Source organism: Lissotriton helveticus, chromosome 7 (assembly GCF_964261635.1).
Source record: "Lissotriton helveticus chromosome 7, aLisHel1.1, whole genome shotgun sequence".
NCBI classification, from domain to species: Eukaryota; Metazoa; Chordata; class Amphibia; order Caudata; family Salamandridae; genus Lissotriton; species Lissotriton helveticus.
Window position 1 is genome coordinate 1,019,120,350 of NC_136068.1, and position 20,389 is coordinate 1,019,140,738.

At 41.9% G+C, this 20,389-nt stretch overlaps 1 protein-coding gene across 1 annotated transcript in view; it reads right to left on the bottom strand.

The window, feature by feature from the left end:
* CLINT1 (clathrin interactor 1) overlaps positions 1 to 20,389 on the bottom strand; it is a 630,396-nt gene that overhangs the window by 519,908 nt on the left and 90,099 nt on the right. The window lies entirely within an intron of this gene.

Consider the following 20,389-nt stretch of genomic DNA (forward strand, 5'->3'; position numbering starts at 1 on the left):
ATCTTTTAGAGTAGACATTACAACAAACAGTATTTGGGGTCTAGTCAAGAATAAGCATGGACGTCAAAATTACTGTACTAAAGTCTCTAATTCGGAGGCCATGTAAACCCTACTTAAAAAAAAAGTCAGTAGGATGTGAGCATTTGAATAATGCCTTGGCAATTATTTCTTGCTTCTCTCTCATGAGATTGCTAACCAGGCTAGAACAGGGAGAACTGAATGAAAAATGCTGAAATCATGATTTTTGTTTCAGATGAATTGGATCCATGAGCAGACTGGGTGTGCATCGCCTTACATCTTTAGAGAGGAACCCACATCATGAATATAAACAGGTAACATAACGTTAGAATAAATGATAATGGCTGAGGGATGTATCCAAAACAATGTCTGAGAGACCCATTATTAGGGCAAATCATCAACTGCAATCACTACAGCATTCATATAAAATAGGCAACCAAGCTCTCCAGGATCACTCTAGTTTCTGCCAGATCCAAGATCTCCACCCATTTACATGGGCAGAAAACGGACTCATATTTAAGTCCCTAACAAAATGTTACTGAAAACTACACCTCAAATGTATTAATGTGTCCATTGTGGCAAACCATGCTCAAGAGGAAGCAAAGCAGGAGAATAACACAACGAATACTGGAAACTAGAAAAATAGGCATTTCCTCTTTGGTAATAATTGAGTTACTCTCTCTGTGCCCGAGACCTTTTTGGTGGCACGGTTTACCATGCAAACGGTCCCTACAGAACAAGAGCTGCAGTGTGAGATTCAATCCTTTGAGCGTCCTTCTTCTAATCACTCCCTACCTTTATTTTGGAGTAGGGGCACAGGATGATGCCTGGGCTTCATCACACCTTCTGAAAGGGTCACTCTGTAGTGCCTTTAGTGTTTCTCTTGTAAGCGGTCGGTGTCTGTACCATACAGATCTTTACAAGCATCAGCTAAAGAGCCCTACTTTAACGATCACACAAAAGCTATGCTACAAGTATGAGCCTCCTAGTGCCCATTTCTTACGGGCCCTCAGGCACCTCTAATATCTAACCACTTTTGATTTTTTTCAGCTATGATCCATTACTTTGCAAAACAGTCACCATTACAATGCCCTTGCGAGCAGCCCTACTGCATCAACGACGTCCCCACAATGTAAGCATCATTGTTAGACTTATACAGCACGTTTCCAAAGCAGATAAGACTATGAGAAAATAAAACAAGTAAAATAAACCAAAATAATAAACTTTACAATAAAGCCATTATAGTAGAGGGCCATGACAGCATTCAATATATGAAATCCACGATGACACTTTAATAAGACAAGAATAATAATTGCTTCTCAAATTGAGGAGCATAACTACGACACTGCAATACATTCAGAATTACTACACTATCACAGTACCGTCAGATTTATGTTATCTCTGCATTATTGTGAAACTACCTTGCCCATAGAGCGTGCAATTAAATCTACAATTTATCAAACAGTCTTTCTGGTCAAAAAATTGACAGGTAATACAGAGTAAAGTTTCAGGAGGACGTTCAGAAAACAAGATACAGACATCAAAACGACAATCTAACAGAGACCCCACCAAGTATCCCTGACGAGCCTGCACACAGCACAACACGGCCCCAGCAGTGCACTGGCGCCACAGTCAAGAGAAAGCAAAGCTCTCAGCGAGCAGGAAGAAACTGCACCACCCAGATGTCAAGACTGGATCACAGCAGGCTAACCTCATAAGAAAAAGCACAAGTTCGCAGTTATTTTTGTAGCAAAAGTGAACTTAAAAAAAATAAAAAAATCTTGAGTACGTGTTGGCCAAACTCCAGGTCGTTTCAAAATCACTCCTTCTAGGAAAGTGAGAGCCTGGCTTTCTTCTTCCTTTCCCATATTTTCCAGCAGTCTATCCCTGACTTATAAGGGTTTCATACGACCTCTGAAAGTAGAAAACTAATTTACAGCCAGATGTGAAAGTTAAAACTGTTTTGGCTGTACAGCAAAGAACTCCCCGTGACTGAAAGAAGTTTAATAGAACCCGACCCTTTCCGAGGTAGGGGAAAGGGCGGTCGTATATGAGCCCTAGCGGGAAGTCAACCAGGGAAAGGCATTGGGCTTAGAAATTCGGCGTCTTGGCATGGAGAAATGGAAGGGAAAGGTGCATGAACTGCTCGAGAGAAAATTCCTCTCTTCTGCAGGACGCACACACTGGCACAGGTCTAACAAACTATGCTTCTTCAGGGCAAGTATTATGGCTCTTAGATTAGAGGCAGCCAGACGCGTGGCCAGAATAAAAAGTTACTGTAGGAGGTTGGACATGCAGTCAGGGGTGGAGGCTGGAAGTTGAGGATCAGAAGGTGTACCAATGGTTGCAGAAAAGGAAAAAGACCTAAAAAGGCAGATGACGGTCAACCCAAACATCCATGCTGAACATGTTCAACGGAATATGTATTACCATCCAGAGACACCTCCTTAATACTTTGTAGGCATCCACACGACAATACACATATACCACCATAATACATCCTATATAATCTGCACATCATGGCTGTACAGCTCCTTAACACATCCTACTGCAATACTATCTGGATACATCTTCTTAAGAGTGTATTATAATCTGCTCCTCGACATGGAAACACTTCCTTAACAAGTCCTACAATATCTGCACTGCCATCTGGAGACATATTCTAAACACAACCAATAACACCTGCACTACCAGCCTAAGGACCCTACTTAACCAATCTCAAAACAGCTACACCATAAGTACAAGACACATCTTAAAACATTCAATGGCATCTACTCTACCAGTCAGAATCTCGCCACACACCCTACAGCATCTGCACTACTAATCTATCACTACTGATGCCTTTTTCAAGTCACCAATAGGACTGTCAAATTCTAGCACACTAAACTCAAGATTTGCTCTGCAGAAACGGAGCTGGTCAACCAAACTAGAGGTGCAGTGTTGAATCCTATTAGAGAATCCCTCTATAGTAAAACGAAAAATCACAACACTGCCAAACGGAAAAATATGTACTGATAAAAGACAATTTAGATTTTTCACAGCCTGCTGGGCAGAAAATCTGGATTTTATTAAAGACACGGAGGCTAATATTATGCAAATTCTCCTTTATTGCCACAGCTCAGCAGTAACAATGAAGAGAACATAGAACTTGTGAACATTCTAGAAAGGTATATAGCTCATGGACACACAGCCATCTTCCTTCTTTGTTGCTGCTGCTCACACAGATAAGTGCCTCCTTTTTACTCGTCCTTTCTGATGCACGTGCTTGCTTGATTTTCACCCTGTTGTCGCATATCTGGGTCCACTTGACCCTACCTTGCGCTAATTTATTGTTAACTCTCTTCTCTCTCCTTTCTAAGGACTGCTATGTTTTTTCTACATTGCCTATGTTTTGTGTATATCTGTTCTTTATTGACCTTCTCTGTTTAATCAGTACCCTGATCTATTTCCTTGATGCCCGTCTTCTTGACCTTCATTCCGGGTGCCTTTCCACCCCCTTACTCACATTCGGGACTCGTGTTCCCGCTCCTCTCTCTTCGCGTCTTTTAAACGCGAACGCAATCTCGTTGCTATGCGGACACCACCCACACCCACAACCCGGCCGGATCGACGGCCTGCTAGCCTTGCTTGTCGGCGCGGCCTTTCGCTTACCTCCCGTCTCCTCATCGGTCTTTTCGGCATTCCCCTTCCCCCGCGACATGCCTCTGACGCGGTCGCGGAGGGTACGTGGCTTAGAGGAAAAGCTCTTAGCAACGCGCACAAACTCCTCCGTGCGTCGTTGCCTTAGTTACAAACCTTTCGACAGTTGACTCGACGATCGCGATCTCCTCAGTTCTTGCCCCGTTTTTTCTCATTAGTGACAATATATCCCCCCCCCCCAAAAAAAAGGGGAAACAGGTCTAATTTGAGGTAGGATTATTATAGACCTGAGAGATTTTTCTTGGGGTGCTTGTGCTTAACTTACCTTGTTAATAGGGTAAAAGACTGCTGGACACTCTTTAAATAGGGTTAACCACTTGGATGCTAAGGCTATTTTGGATCTTCAATGTAATTTCCATTGAAATCAATGGAAACTCCATGACGAGCTGGGCTCGTCATGAGCGTCGAAGGAGTTAAAGACTACTGGGCATCTTGTCCTTTTACTTTTATATTTGACAATGTCTTCTAACCCTGATGCCTCAATAGGTGCAAAGTTGGAAATGTTGGTTTCTAAAGCCATGGATAAAGCCATGAACTCCTTTAACGAAACCATTAATAAAAAGTTTTTGGACACCATAAATAAGAATTTTGAAAAGTTTACGGGGGCATGGCCTTCTATGAGCGGGGCTCGCACTCGCACTTCAAGCACTAAAGAAGGGGCAGTCAAGGCCCCAAAGAAAAGAGCCGCGGGAGAACAACCTACCTTCTCCACAAAAAACATAAGGTGTCATCAAAATTGGCTCAATCTCGCCACCAGGGCGGAGATCAGAACGGTGCCTCGGGCACCACAGAAGGACAAGAATCAGGTCCAGATTCACCTATACATATCGATAGCGACGATCACCATGATGCGGAGATAGACCTCTCCTGCTCATCTCCCTTTGATTCGGACGTTGAGGTACGGGAGAATGACTCCGTGGAGAGCTCGGAGGGAACAAACAAGGCATCAGGATCCAAGATGGGCTTCACTGACCCCTTTGGGGATAATGTGTTTGACCCCTTACTAATAAGGCATCCCCTTTCTCCCGAATGGTTACCATCCCAACATGTCGCAGACTATGTTAGCTTTTGGCTAAGGAGGGAAATTCCCAAGGAAGTGAGATCAAGATTGAGATCGGAATGTCCTCGCCCATCACTTCCAGATAAAATCGCCTTCACTCCCGAATTAGACCCTAAGGTCGTTGCATTTATAGCTAAAGGTGCAAAAGACCCGAGAAAGGGCATAGACAAAGGGCTCAGGTCATGTCAAGACCGCCTTCTTGATATTATTGGCCCACTATCTAAAATATTTGATTTGGCAGAGAATGCTTATGTCAAAGGCATTCCCGTTGACCCTAAAGAACTGCGCGAATGGGTTCAAAGATCTATCTGCCTCCTTGTCAATGCCAATACTGCCCTGTCTAATGAACGTAGGAAGGGGATTCTACTTAAAATAGACCCTAAACTTATTGAATTAGCAAATAAGGAGACAGGTCCAAACTCCCCAAGGACTCCTCTTTGGAGAGGAGTTCATACGCGATATGGCAAAATATGTTTGAGCTTTTAGTTCAATCCAGAAGTCCCAACGTGAAATTAAAAAAGTCTTCCAGGATAGAGTTTTTGGACGGGCCGGGAGAATGCGGGGTCGATTCCCCGGCCGAGGTCAATCCTCTTCCAGACCCTATTTTGGACGTGGAAACAGATATCAGCAATCATCATTCTACGGAAACCAGACCTTTTACCCTCAGAGACAACGCGGCAGAGGAAGATTCTCACGTGGAGATAGGAGAAACAGGTCACTTTCCACAGGTAAGTGCAGTGGGAGACCATTTAGATACCCCTATAAAGGTGGGTGGCAGACTAGCCCTTTTCTCTGGCAACTGGAATATGATCACACAGGATCCTTGGGTATTACAAACCATAAGGGGTTACAAAATAGACTTCCTGGGCACTCCCTTTCAGCTAAAACCTCCCCGAGAGATAATATTCTCTCAAGATCAGAGGAAACTCGTTTCTCAAGAGGTTTAGGATCTCCTCGCCAAAGGGGCTATAAAACAAGGCTCTCAGAGAGGGTTTATAAGCAATATTTTCTTAGTAGAAAAGAAAGACAAGACCCAAAGACCTGTGATAAACTTAAAGAGCTTAAATGGATGGGTGCCTTACCACCATTTCAAAATGGAGGGAATACACCTACTCAGAGACGTTCTAAGGAAAGGCGATTGGCTCACACGCCTGGATCTGAAGGACGCTTACCTGACCATCCCTATTTGGCCCCCTCACAGGAAGTTCTGACCATCCATATTTGGCCCCCTCACAGGAAGTTCCTACAATTCACTTGGGAGGGAAAACTTTGGGAGTTTCCCAGCCTCCCTTTCGGCCTGTCCTCAGCGCCTTGGTGTTTCACCAAAGTGCTGCGCCCAGTGGTGGCTTGGTTAAGGGAACGGGGTGTGAGGCTCATAATCTACCTCGACGACATCCTCATCATGGCTCAGACCAAGTCGACCATTTCTCGTCACACAGATCTTACCATCCAGCTCCTGGAATATCTGGGATTTGTCATAAATATAAAGAAGTCTTGCATTATCCCTTCACAGGAGACCCAATTCCTAGGTTTCATGGTAAACACGCTATCAGGAGAGTTGAAGTTACCAAAGGAAAAGATAAAGAAACTCAGGAAAGAGTTAAAAAAGATTCTCTCTAGATTCTTTTCCCTTAAGGCTTTTGGCGAGAATCCTGGGTCTCCTTTCTTCGACCATCCAAGCGATCTTCCCCGGCCCTCTTCATTACAGGGCTCTTCAGAGACTCAAAGCGAAGGCTCTGAAGGCGTCACAATCCTACACTCAAATGACCAACCTGGACGTAGAGTCGAGGGAAGAACTCTCTTGGTGGCTGAAGAATGCGGAAGCATGGAATGGCAGAGCGATCTTCGGCAAATCCCCAGACATGATAATAGAGTCGGATGCAAGTCTAGAAGGTTGGGGGGCAGCTTGCGCCAACCTGTCGACAGGGGGGCGGTGGACACGCGAGGAGAAAAACATGCACATCAACTGTCTGGAACTTTTAGCTGGTTCCTTTGCAATTCGAAGCTTTACTCAAACTATGAAATGTTCTATAATGCTTCGCATGGACAATGTCTCTGCGGTGAGATACGTGAACAAACTAGGAGGGCCACATTCGAAGGGCCTGACAGAAATAGCGAAGTTTTTCTGGGAGTATAGCCTGAACAAGGGACTGTCAGTCACGGCAGAACATATCCCTGGTTTGAACAATGGTGTGGCAGATTGGTTCTAAAGGAATTTCAGGGATTCCAGCAATTGGAAACTGAACAGAAAGATATTTCTGAGTATTCAAGAACAATGGGGCCCCTTCGGGACAGACCTCTTTGCAGACAGATTGAACACCCAGGTAACGAAATATTTCAGCTGGAGGCCAGACCCTCAGGTATCCGGAGTGGATGCCTTCCTCCAGAATTGGCAAAACTTAAAACCATATGTATTCCCGCCATTTGTAATGCTCCCGCGCCTACTCTTACATGCTCGCAGATACCTTCAGAGTATGATAGTGGTAGCCCCCCTCTGGAGGTCTCAAGCATGGTTCCCACTCATCTTGGAGATGGCAATAGACTTTCCAATACTGATCCCGTCTTTCAAACCGTCTTCACCTGGGACCTAAGGGCGAATCTCATCCCCTCCTAGAGCAAGGCATTTTAGTAATGATGGCCTGGAAGATTTCAGGCGACAATGGCAAATCCCTGGCCTTTCGCACAATGCTTTCCGACTCATATCTGAATCCTGGGCTCCTGGGACAAGGAAGGCGTATCGATTGGCATGGAACAAATGGGTTCGCTGGTGTCTTCAACGACATCATGATCCCGTTTCAGTTGATTTAGTTCAAGTGGTTAATTTTCTTTCAGAGCTTTTTGCTTCTGGCCTCAGTTATAGAACTGTTAATGTTTATAGGTCGGCGATAGCTGCGGGTCACTCCTTAGTTGATGGTGTTTCTGTTGGTCAAAGTTTTTTGACCAAAAAAAAGATGAGAAGCATGCGTGTTCTCAACCCTTCAACTCCTAAATACTCAGCCTTGTGGGACGTGAGAAACATTTTGCGTCTCATCTCTTCATGGGGAGAGAACAATGTCCTCTCCCTCAAACGTATTTCTTATAAAATTACTGTTTTACTTTGTTTAGTCTCCTTCAGGCGAACTTCAGATGTTAAGGCATTAGACGTTTCGAGCAGAGCCTTTCAACCTGAAGGGGTTTGCTTTTATCTTAAAAAAAGGACTAAAACTATGTCTTCTTCTATTTCTGTCCTTTCTTTCCTGAGAATGAAAGATTGTGTGTTGTTAAATGTATTAAAGAATATGAAAGAAGGACTGTCAATTTGAGAGGTTCTGAGACAACTCCTGATCTCCCATAGATCTCCTTATAAACCAGTTTCCTCTCCTACTCTCGCAAGATGGGTGAAAGAAGTGAGGAGTGAATGTGGTGTTGACATTTCAATATTTGCAGGGCTCGACAAATCCGAAAAATGGTACTAGTCCTGCAGGTCTAGTACCATGGAAAATCCCCTCGACCTGACTCCAACCCACTTGACCTCCGTCTCTGAAAACGGAGCAACAGTGACAAGATAACAAGATTTAAAGGCATGTTTATTGCTCATTTCCTTTGTGAGCAATAAAAATGCCTTTAAATCGTGTTATCTTGTCACTTTTGCTCTGTTTTTAAAGACGGAAGACAAAAGTTAGTTTGATTTCCTACTCGCCAGAAAGGGCGAGTAGGACCTAAAAATAGCTCGTCCTCTTCCATTCTCCCTCGCAAATGCGAGCGGGCGAGTGGATTTGTCGAGCCCTGATTTGGTGCACACTCTCTTAGAGGTGCTTCAGCTTCTAAAGCTTTTATGCTTGGTGGAGGGCTCCAAGATATTTTAAGAGCCGCAGATTGGTCTAATGAAACTATGTTTAAAAAATGTTATTTTAGACCTATCGATAATGTGATTGATAATGTTCTCAATTCACTTTGAACTTGCATAATGTTGGCCTCCGTGTCATGCCATAAAATTTAGATTTTTCACAGCCTGCTGGGCAGAAAATCTGGATTTTATTAAAGACACGGAGGCTAATATTATCCCTCCACTATTCACCCCTCCCATGGGGTTATATTTTTTAACATCTATATTATTTCTTTTTTCAGAATAAGGATCTTTCGTCTCCTGTTTTACGAAGATGAAGATGTTTCGTTTGGCGTCTCTCTTCAAGTTGGAATATTTTTTGACCTTATCCTTTTGTTTCGCAGCATTGGACAAAGAAGGAAGATGGCTCTCCTTTATTGCCACAGCTCAGCAGTAACAATGAAGAGAACATAGAACTTGTGAACATTCTAGATGATATATATAGCTAATGAACACACAGCCATCATCCTTCTTTGTCCAATGCTGCAAACCAATAGAATAACGGCAATAAAATTCAAACTTGAAGTAAGACGTCCAAGGAGCCATCTCCATTAAACAAACGTATGTATTCTTATTCTGAAAAGAAGGAGACATAAAATGTTAAAAGATATAACCCTTAGGGAGGGTCAGTTAGTGGAGGGATAATATTAGCCTCCGTGTCTTTAATAAAATCCAGATTTTCTGCCCAGCAGGCTGTGAAAAATCTAAATTTGATGGCATGACACGGAGGCCAACAAAATATGTACTGATAAAAGACAATTACCTATGAAAGGAGGGGTGGTGAGCCCCTAACTGCAAAGGGTCAGTGGAGATGAGAGTACGTTTGTGGAGGAGGGAGGATAGCAACTTCAATCATTCAAGACTAAATGTACAAATCTTTATTTAAACAAATGTATAGCTCTTGATGTACAAACACGTTGCCTTCCAGGCTGCGCCGAGGTGTGAGGAAAGGCCACAAATAGCTCAGAAATCAGAATACAACATAATTCAAATTAAAACTACTAAACAACCAAAACTAGCAATAACAAAAAGAACTGCATTTTTTCAGACAAATCTGGCACGATAGCTGTTGACTAATATTGCTCAGGTCACATATTAAATAAAAATGTTTTTTAAAAAGGACCCCCAGAGAATAACATCTACTGTATTTTCCGGCGTATAAGACGACTGGGCGTATAAGACGACCCCCCTACTTTTCTTGATAAAATGTAGGTTTCGTGCTATACTCGCCGTATAAGACTACCCGCGATTCTAGCCCTCCTCCGTGACATGAAGTGTAAAGAACTGTCCATCCGATCTTAAAAAGAATGCAGTGTCTTGATGATTCAACAGGAATGCACTGTAATCACCCTTCTGAAATACCATATGGAAACTGTAGCAAAACATTATGTTGCTGTATTGCCGGCGGGAAAATTCTACAGTCCCCTTTCTATGGCCATTAACTGACGCTCCTCTCCTTCCGATGAAAGCGAGATTTATGGCCAAATGGGAAGGAGAGAGAGATGCCAGATCAGCACATGCCGCTGCATCCCCCCTCCCACGAGCACTGGCAGATAACAGGGCGCACAAATTCCTCCCCACTGGAGCTGCTGCGCTGCCATTACTGACTGCACCGACTGCACCGACGCGGAGGCATATCCTGTGGCCCAGCTGAGTGGCATCAGCACCTGGGTAGTGAAAGCGGAGCGGCACGACTACCATAGCCGGTAAGGACAACAGCGGGCAGGCATAGGCCTTAGACTATGTGCCAGCACTGGCCAGCTGAAACCAGGGACATACCTATTTAGCCATGACACACGGCGGGGGCACTGACAGGGCCCCAATCTGTTCCAATTTCAAGGTTGGTGGAGCGTTGTTTCCACTCCCAAAATTTGGTTCCTGGCGTATAAGACGACCCCCGACTTTCGAGCACATTTTAAAGGGTTAAAAAGTCGTCTTATACGCTGGAAAATACGGTATTGGAATCCATTAGAACTGAATAAAGAACAAAATGATGCATCCATCCATCAACTATTTTAAAACCATGGACACATTTTTACTTAAAGGTGATGAAGAACCCGAAACCCACAAACCATACACTCAAACATACTGGGGAAAAACAAATGTAGCAACAGTACCACAAAGCTCTCAACATATACAACAAAAGCAAGCCAGACGATTTAATTTACCAAAAATAAAAATCATGAACGCAAGAAAATCAGCCTCACATCACATTCAGAACACAAAAGGTCTACAAGATGAAACCTCCCACAAAGTCAAATGTATTCCTCCTCAATAAGTGATGCCTTTACCAACAGTGCTTATGAATAAATCCCAACATATTACCACAACAGCATCCAGTAATCCACCAATGTGCCTTAATTTCACAACTAAACAAACTATTTAGAATTCAGCCACTGACTTCAAAGAAAACGAAATCGTGGGGGGGATAGATAGAGATATAGATAGATATGCATATATCCAAAGCCCGAGTCCGGAAAAACAGCATTTATTATCAATAGTGCAGACAGGAGACGTGATGGCCTTGACGAGGTTCGACACACTGCCTTTTTCAAAGGTATAGCATCACTTGTGCAGTTTCCCAGGTGATTTAAATAACATACAATTCACATGCCTGCAAGTCACACTACAATTCCCATAATGCATCTCAAGTGTGCAGCGCAATGTCTGTATTGTCACAGTGATGTTGTGTAACATTGCACACTCCAGCATGGTGTTAAACGTTAAGTACGGCTAGCCTGGAAGAAGTGGTGCACCCAAAAAGCTCCTTACTGTGCCCACACAATCTCAAATGTGCGCAGTGTCCGGATCCTGCCATGGGAAGGAGGTATCAACCTCCCTCGGCTTTCTTTCTCTTATCCTGCCACAACTGTCGCCGATAAATTCAAAAGCTTGCGGCGGGGCGAGCGGGTCATGCCCCCTCAAACAATCCAAATCAACCGCTGTAGTCGGTGGCCCCCAACCCTGCAGGGCGGCCGTGGCTACATGAGACAGCACTTCCCATTATTAGCAATGCAAAGGAAAGACGTGCCACAGTCCGGGTCCGGAAAAACAGCATTTATTATCAATAGCGCAGACAGACAGAAGGAGACGTGATGTCCCTGACGCGTTTTGACAAACTGTCTTTTTCAAAAGGTACGGCATCACTTGTGCAGTGTCCCAGGTGATTTAAATAACATACGAGTCACATGCCTGCAAGTCACACCACAAATAACTAAATCTGATAGAATGTATCAACCCTTAAGCATGGTATATGTAATAAGGATTATGCCTGATGATATTCAGGTATCAGTTATATGTTTATTCCAAGCAGGTACAAGGATCAGGTAATCATGCAACCAGGTCCAACAGCTAACGGACTGGACACCATTTTAGAATACATAACCTCAGTGATGCATCATGGAACACTTACCTAATGATGTAACATAGAACTCCTATACTAAATAATGAGACCATGATGCAGGTAAGCCACATCTCCTTTCTTTATCATACAACTACTAATACATAAGGAAACCCTGTTATATAGGTCAGCTAAACAAACAGAATAGAAATAACATAGTACAAGAATTAGTAAATTAATATAAAGAAATTATAAGAACTAAAACATTTAAATATAAATTTAAATCCATAACAATTAAAATCCATAACACACCCCCAATCCCCTCTTACACAACACAATTTACATAACATAACTCCTGTATCTTGCAGGAACTTTTGTAATTCTTCCAATACGGATAGTACTGGGAACAGTTTGTACATTTACTTGTGAATTAGTGGCATCAGAAAAAGATCGCGCCACTATCTCATTAGGAGGTATATTTTTCATAACAATATAATCAGAGTCCATAACCTCATCCCACATCCAAGAATAAGAAGATGAGGGAACTACTTCTTGTACAATCAAATTGTTGTTCTTATATACACACATCCTGTTGTAATGCCAAATATTACCATCACAGAGTTTGGCAGACTTAGAATACGGAGTCACAACTTGTAAAGGAGACGAATATTTATGCAACCCCTTTTTAACTTTGTTAGGCAATCTTACCTTAACCACATCTCCTGTTTTTAAAGAGAAGTCATTGGCACTGTGCATATTGTCAAACTGAGTTTCCCTTGAATCATACATGTTCCTCATATTAGGTCTCACAAGGGCTGGAGACCATTTGCTATGGATTTTTTCTAAAGCTCCATGCTAGTTTATCTTTGCAAAAAGGTTCTCTCCCCCTTAAAATTCTAAAAGGGCTATATCCAGTTCTAGTAGGTGTATTTCTATATGCCCATAACGTAGCTAAGAGCTCCTTTTCCCAGCCCTTACCAGCATTCACTGCAGCCTGAATACTACCCATTACAACCCTGTTAAATCTATCAACACAACCATTACCAGCAGGATTATATATGGGTGTGAACTTTTTGATGATACAATTTCTTTCCAGAAAATTTACATATTTTACCGAAGTAAATTGAGGACCATTGTCACTCAGGATTTCTTTTGGAATCCCTTCCCTGATAAATAAACTTTGAAGAAAGTTTGTAACATGCTTAGCATCAAAATTCTCAGTAACATCTACCTCAGGCCAATTCGAAAAAACATCCATGACAACCAAAATATGTTTAATGATACCTTCACTATCCTCAATAGGACCCAACCAGTCAATACACAAACGTTCCCATGGATTATCAGGAAGTGATCTGAACCCAAGAGTAGGTCTTAAAGCCTTCAAAGATTTATCTGAGTCAGAGCAAATAGAACAATTCTTGACAAAATTCTCTGTATCCCTGTCTATACCAGGCCACCAATAAAGTAACTTGATTCTTGATTTTAATTTATAAATGCCCAAGTGACCCTCATGATTAATTTCTAAAACCTTATTCCTTAAAACTAGTGGAACAAAAACTCTCTCACCTCTACAAATATAACCATCGTCATCGATGGACAGTTCATCCTGTATCTCCCACATAGCTTTTAAGTCCCCATTTAAATCATTTTTGTTGGGCCATCCCTTAGTAACAACATTTTTTGCTTTGGATAAGACCTCATCCTGACTTAATCCATTGTTCCACTCAATTTTAGATATTCCTTCAGATCCATCTAGTACTACAGCCACACTGAAATTACCTTCTTCCTCATAAGACTCAAAATCCTGTTGAATGGGAGATCTACTTAAATAATCAGCTACCCGATTGCTCTTCCCAGGTAGATATTCAACTTCATAATTGAAATCAAGTAATTTTAAACTCATTTTCGCTATACGTGGAGTAGCTTTAATAATCCCTTCAGAAGTCAAGACTTTTAATAAGGGCTTATGATCAGTACGTAGGAGAAATTTGGTTCCCCAAACAAATTGCCTGAATTTAGTCATAGCCCATACTGTGGCTAGCATTTCCTTTTCAATGACTGAATATCTGACCTCCGATGGAGATATTGAGCGTGATGCAAATGCTATAGTGATTTCTTTACCTAATTCATTGATTTGTGAGAGAACAGCCCCTAACCCTTTGTCACTTGCATCAGTTGTAATAATGCTGGGGGCAAAATTGTCAAAAGCTTGTAGAGGAAAGGCAATGGCAAGATCTGTCTTCATGTTTTGAAAATCATGTTCCAATTCTCCACTCCACTTAAATTCATTCTTTACTTTTAAGAGCTGTCTCAAATTATAAGTTTTTGTAGCAAAGTTCTTAATGAACTTAGAGTATAACTCGGATAACCCTAAAAAGGATCGCACATCATCCTTAGAAGTAGGAGACGGTGCTTTCTCAATAGCCTCCATCAAAACTTTTTGGGGAGAAATACCTTTGTTACTAACTTGATGTCCTAAATACGTTACAGAATTCATTCTGAATTTACATTTTTTTAAATTCAGCAGTCAACCCTTTATCCATCAATTTTTCTAGAACTAAATCCAGTCTATTATCATGCTCTTTAAGATCATGTCCCATTATTAATATGTCATCTTGAAAATAGGTGATACCATTGATCCCTTTAACTATGCATTAACCGTTGGAACACAGCAGCAGCAGAAGCGAGGCCGAATGGCATCCTTACAAATCTGTAACACCCAAAAGGTGTGATAAAAGCCGTCAAACTTCTGCTACTCTCGTATAATTCCACCTGGTGGTAAGGGACGTCAGGTCCAAGTTCGAGAGCCACTTCATATTTCGTATATCCAAAAATACGTGCCCTTCATCAGGGAGTATGTGATGTCAAAATTGCGGGCGGGACGCTTCCGACATGAAAACAGGAGAGAGACGCTTCGCGTCTTAAGCATTCTACCCAATTTTGTGATGTTGCGAACCCGGCCGCAATTTTGACATCACATACTCCCTGATGAAGGGCACGTAATGCCCGAAATGCATTGGATATACGAAATATGATGATGTCAAAGAAATGCATTTGAAACATAAATATATGGAAATGATAGTAATTACAAAAGAAAAATGAAAATTTTAATTGAATAAAAGAATTGAATCACATTAAGAGTAATCGAGTACATTTTTGGAAAGGAATCCTTGACGAACACCAAGGAGACATGGTGTGCACCAGGGGATGCAGCTAATGACTATTAGAAGCACATTTCTTTAAGTACTCAACAGGTATCTAGGACAAGAGACGTCACCCAGGTGGCACCCAGAAATAATTTGAACATTGAAACTACCCGATTGGGGGGGGGGGGGGGGGGGGGGAACTTTAGAGAAATGGCTGTGCACTAACCTTCATTTCCTGTTCACAGTATCTAGTTATGGTTTTGGCATTTTAATACCCAAGTTCAGCCAACCCACCATCCAATGATGATGGTTTAATAATGCTTTGGGGGGGTTTAATTTGACAAAGATCTCCAAGGCTCCTTAGTGAAATCATTCAATTTCAGAGGGTCCAATGGTCATGAACTGCTTTACCAGGGAGGCATCCAGGTTTAGTTGCGGTCTACATCTGGTCAGTGCTGGAATAGGAATGTGTGTACGATGCGAAAGTTAAGGTTGAAGATTAGGTTTCCTGTCCCATTGCGTGGGGTTATGATTGCATCAAGAGTACAGCTTGCGGAGAGTGTTGGTCCAAAGACTAGTTGGCAACACTCAACAGTGAAGGAAATAACTTTAAAAATCTAACTTCGACATGTAAACCATGTTAGATTTGCACCTTTAAACTCTGCTGAAATGTTTTCATACTATAAAACAACATGTAGAAAAAATGTGCTTGCTTTATAACGTGAAAGAATTCTGAATGGCATTAATAATCCAGTAGCCACTCACGCGTTGGAGAATTTGCTTATTCAAATATATGTGCTAACAAAGCTTAGAATTTTATTTGTACTACATCATCATACTTAAATGTACCACTTTAGTAGGCCCAAAAGCCATTTCTTTGGATTATTGCTCAAAGCTTAATAGATGTTTATTTAGGACATTTTGCCTAGCACCAGCATCCTGTTAAAGACTGTGCTGACTTGAAATCTGTTTCTTTAGCTTCATCATACCATGTAAAGTCACATGTAAAACAATAAGCTTTGCTAAAATGCAACATGAATAGACTGATAGAATGAATTATGATTTAGATATATTTTTTGTATGCTTAACTACAACATTTGATAGATTTGTTTTGTACATTAGACTAAGTCTATTGTCACAGTAGAACATTTAACACAGCTTTAGCTTAAATAAGAAGGTTCTCATGATACCAATGTATGATACATTGTTTTACTATACACTGGTGTGAATGTTTACAGTGTGAATCGAGGAGAGAAGCATCAGAAGTTGACAACACCATTGGATGAGCAGTTTCCATTGGTCGAAAGTATAGAATAATCCTTACAATTGCTACATTATTATGTGCTTTTACATTAAAGAGTCTTCCTAGGGAGTTATGGTCATTCGTTATTCTTCCCTTCCTTGATCATTACCGACCGTTACTACTAAAAGTGACTATATCCATTTTTCCCTTCTTCCTTTGATCAATGCTACTGCAACAATCATTTCCCTATCTCTGATATTCAGACAATTGCTACTACAACTGCGGGGAACTCGGCTAAGTTTCTAGAACAACTCTTTATGGGAAGTTCTCTATATGCCTTGAAATCTTGCCCTTTTCGGAAAGGAACTCTTTATGGATTTCTCTACGTAGGGTAGATCAGGGTCTTCGCTAGTGACATTCTTCCTTTACGGAACACTGTATTTGATTTATGCTGTTGCTAATCAATCTTTTCTTTGATATTTTTTGTAATTCGGGCTAATCAGAATAAAAATGACAAATCATACTAATTCTTGAAGATAAATAAAGGTTTTGAAAACTATCAACCTCTGAACATTAAGAACTTGACAGTTGATATATCCAGGATTTTAATTACTTGCTCCAGCTTCATTCACAGATGGGTGGCAAAGGTCTATCGACCTGTCGAGAAGCAGTCAGGATTTCCAAAGGACAAAATCTCTAAATTGGTGTGTTTGATCCTAAGTGACCCTTTGGAAACTTCCTAGGAAACAAATTCCACAAAAGCTTCAAAGTTAGAGATAAAATGAGGTGTGATGCAATTCTAACTTGACAAACCATATGTAGAGGTCACCCAAGATCCATACATTTTTCTGGTCAAAGAAAGCCTGGTATGAAATCCAGGCTAATGTCTGAAAAGGCATTGTTGTGCAGAGATTATCCGCTAATGATCAGGAAAATGCAAAAAAAAAAAAGTAAGATGAGTTGAAAAATGCACCAGTAAGGAGTCTCTCTCCCTCCCGTAAGGCCTTTGATGATGACAGTAGGGAAGATATTTTTGAAAGTTACTACTATACAGTTTTCTTAGTTTCTTTACACTCTCAATGCCCCACTGCAACATGACATAACTCCCCTCGTGTGCTAAAGCTTGACACTCGCTTCCAGCATTTCACCAACCCTCACTCGGACGTCCCACAAAGACGTAATGCAAAACAAACATTCTTTCAACCATGCACTCCGAAACACCGAGCAACTAGATGCAGATTATACAACGTCATTACTTTGGCAGCGGTACAAAGTGCTACATAAATGATGCAAACAGAATAACTACTTACTTTATCACTCAGAAAGCACTTTGGGGCTCGACAAGGGTAAGAAACCACAATGCAAATACCAATAAAATATGCACAAAAAAAAATCTCACCTCACCTTCAGTTGAATGGAAGTTACAGTTATGATCCTAGAGCGAACACCCCCCCCCCCCCAACCCAGCTTATAACATTGCTCTTGATCAGGGGTGACATCGCATATCACAGCACCACTGAAATCACTAAAGATAATGCAACTTTTCATTATCTGCTTGACGACAGTGGACACATAGCTGCATTCCATGAATGTATAATGAGAAAGTCTAATTGATGAAAGAGGCTTTAGTCTCCCAACTACAGTTATCATTTTAAAGGTTATGTTCTGCATATATAAAGCTAGTGGCTAAATGAATAACACTTTCCTCAGAAATGACACTTCTTACGACTTTATATATCAAATTATCTTTAACATCACTGAAAGAGTTGCTTTGTTCCACTTACATTTCCGAACAGTTTAAAATCATCCTGGTGTGTGTGTGTGTGTATATATATATATATATATAACACAGTCTGAGCCTTAATTGTACCTCATTAGTAACACAGTCTGAGCCTTAATTGTACCTCATTAGTACCAGGATAGCACCCAAAGTTGGCTAGTCAAATTTTGCAAAGGGCCTTCCACTGGGTGGCAACGTGTTGCTGCGTTTTTACTAACTTTTGAACCGTTTGAGGTAGAAACAATTTTTTGTTGTTAAAATCTGTAGATTATGCTGCACATGAATTATGTGGCAAATTTACAATTATGGAAAAGTCGCCATAGCCGCACAATCACAATTCCAGTAGCTCTGCATGCAGTGCATGCAGCTACAGCAGCCTTCCCCTTTTTTAGGTCGAGCCTGGACAGTGCAAGCGCTGCTCTTCGAGGCATGCTGTATTCCGCTATGGACTTGAAGCACCGTCCATTTTCCACACAGCTTTTCAATTGACTCCCATTACAGCCCTTTCTAAATTGTTTTTTAGGTCTCGCCTAGCGAGCGCAGCGCATGTGCTGCTTCGCCTTGACGAGACTATTGTTGACGGTTTGGTGCGCAAAGGGAGACAAACCATGTGCACGCACGGACAGACGATGTGCACGCGCATGGCGTTCTCGCTCTGCTTCCAGCTAGCGCCCGGACAGCCGATGTGCACGCGCACAGAGCCTCTTTTGCTCGCGGGCTTGTTTCAGTATTTCAAATAAGAGACCAAATCTCCAACACACCACACGTGGACCCGCCTAAATGCTGTTTGGCACGTCCCAAGGTATGTATTCCTGACGAAGCTCCCAGTTTCCAAACTGTATCCAGCATCAGTCAGAAGCCTGGTACATGCTGAATTGTTACTGCTATTACTGGCGTGATACACATACCTGTTATGTAGTCTGGAAGGAGGCAGGGACGACTCAGTAGCATGTCCGTGGGTGCTGCAGCTTTTTGCCTAAGACCTAAATTAGCATTCCAAACCTCCGGTGTTCCCATCTATCATCTGGCTCTGTCAGGCCCACTGGATTTGTTCCGATCAGCAGGTGGATTAGGGTTTAGGACCCCAAGACAAGTGCATCCATCTTGGATACTGGCCTTCCACACTACACGGATCAAGCTTTTTCAATAGATTTTCCGGTATTATTTAGATTGTTGCCTTCACATTTTTAGTTCATGATGACTGTAAAATGTCATGGAACCATAATGTAAATAGTGTTGAGGGGCAGCAAAAACATTTTGCTTAAAGACGCTAATAGAACGGTTAAGGTGAGAGTTCTCCGAACCAAATAGATCACTGCATGAGGCTGCGATCAGAATGTCTTCTCTACACCCTGTCAGCTACTCTGATTTGTAGGAGAACGTCTTTGCAACTAAAACATTGGTTGAATTGACACTGTTGAGATTTACCTTCATGGGGCCCCCACCCTCCGCCTCACCACTGAAGAAACTCATCCAGATTACACACAAAGGAACGGATAATCCATTTAATTGGAGTTGAATACCCCAAAAACGAGTATTTGCAATGCAATAGGTCTTTCATTTGCGAAATTTTAAGCTATCGGCATTGTAAATGAAGATGCCTTTTATTTATATGTTTTTAAAACGAGGTTTGTGATTTACAATGCCAGTTGCTCAAAGTATCGTAAATGCGAGAACTATTGCATTGCAAATGCTTGTTTTGATTCCTGAATAGGCTTAGTAGTCCCTCCTTAGTACCGCCTTGTCTGCATTAGTAACCTCCCACAAGGACTAGGCTTTTTACTCGTGTTACATGGTCTGTCTTAGCTACAGTCTGTGAGCACTATTTTCTTCAATGATTTCCCCCTATTCCGCCCACGACGTACTTTCCTGTAACGCAGTACGGCGCCCGCTTTTAAATTTTTATTACTAATGGCAGCCGGTCAGCTTTAACTATAATGGCCAAGCTTCTTTATTTATTTTTTTGCCAACTTACTCAGCCAATCAATGTGCAGGTGTGCATTTAATATAAACTCGATCTCAAGTTTCACATTACAGAAGCCTCGTACACCTAAGTTTATTTCGTCGCCTTAGCGCTGCCTCGCCCAACTCTGATGGACTAGAGCAGACGCCATCTTCCATTTCTAGAGAAGCGGGTTTGTGCCTTTGTCAAGTGGTGTCCGATTTCCTGTGAATCGGACACCAGTCGGCAGCACCTTAGCCAGAAGAGCAGCAGCAGAACAACCCGAACACATCCAA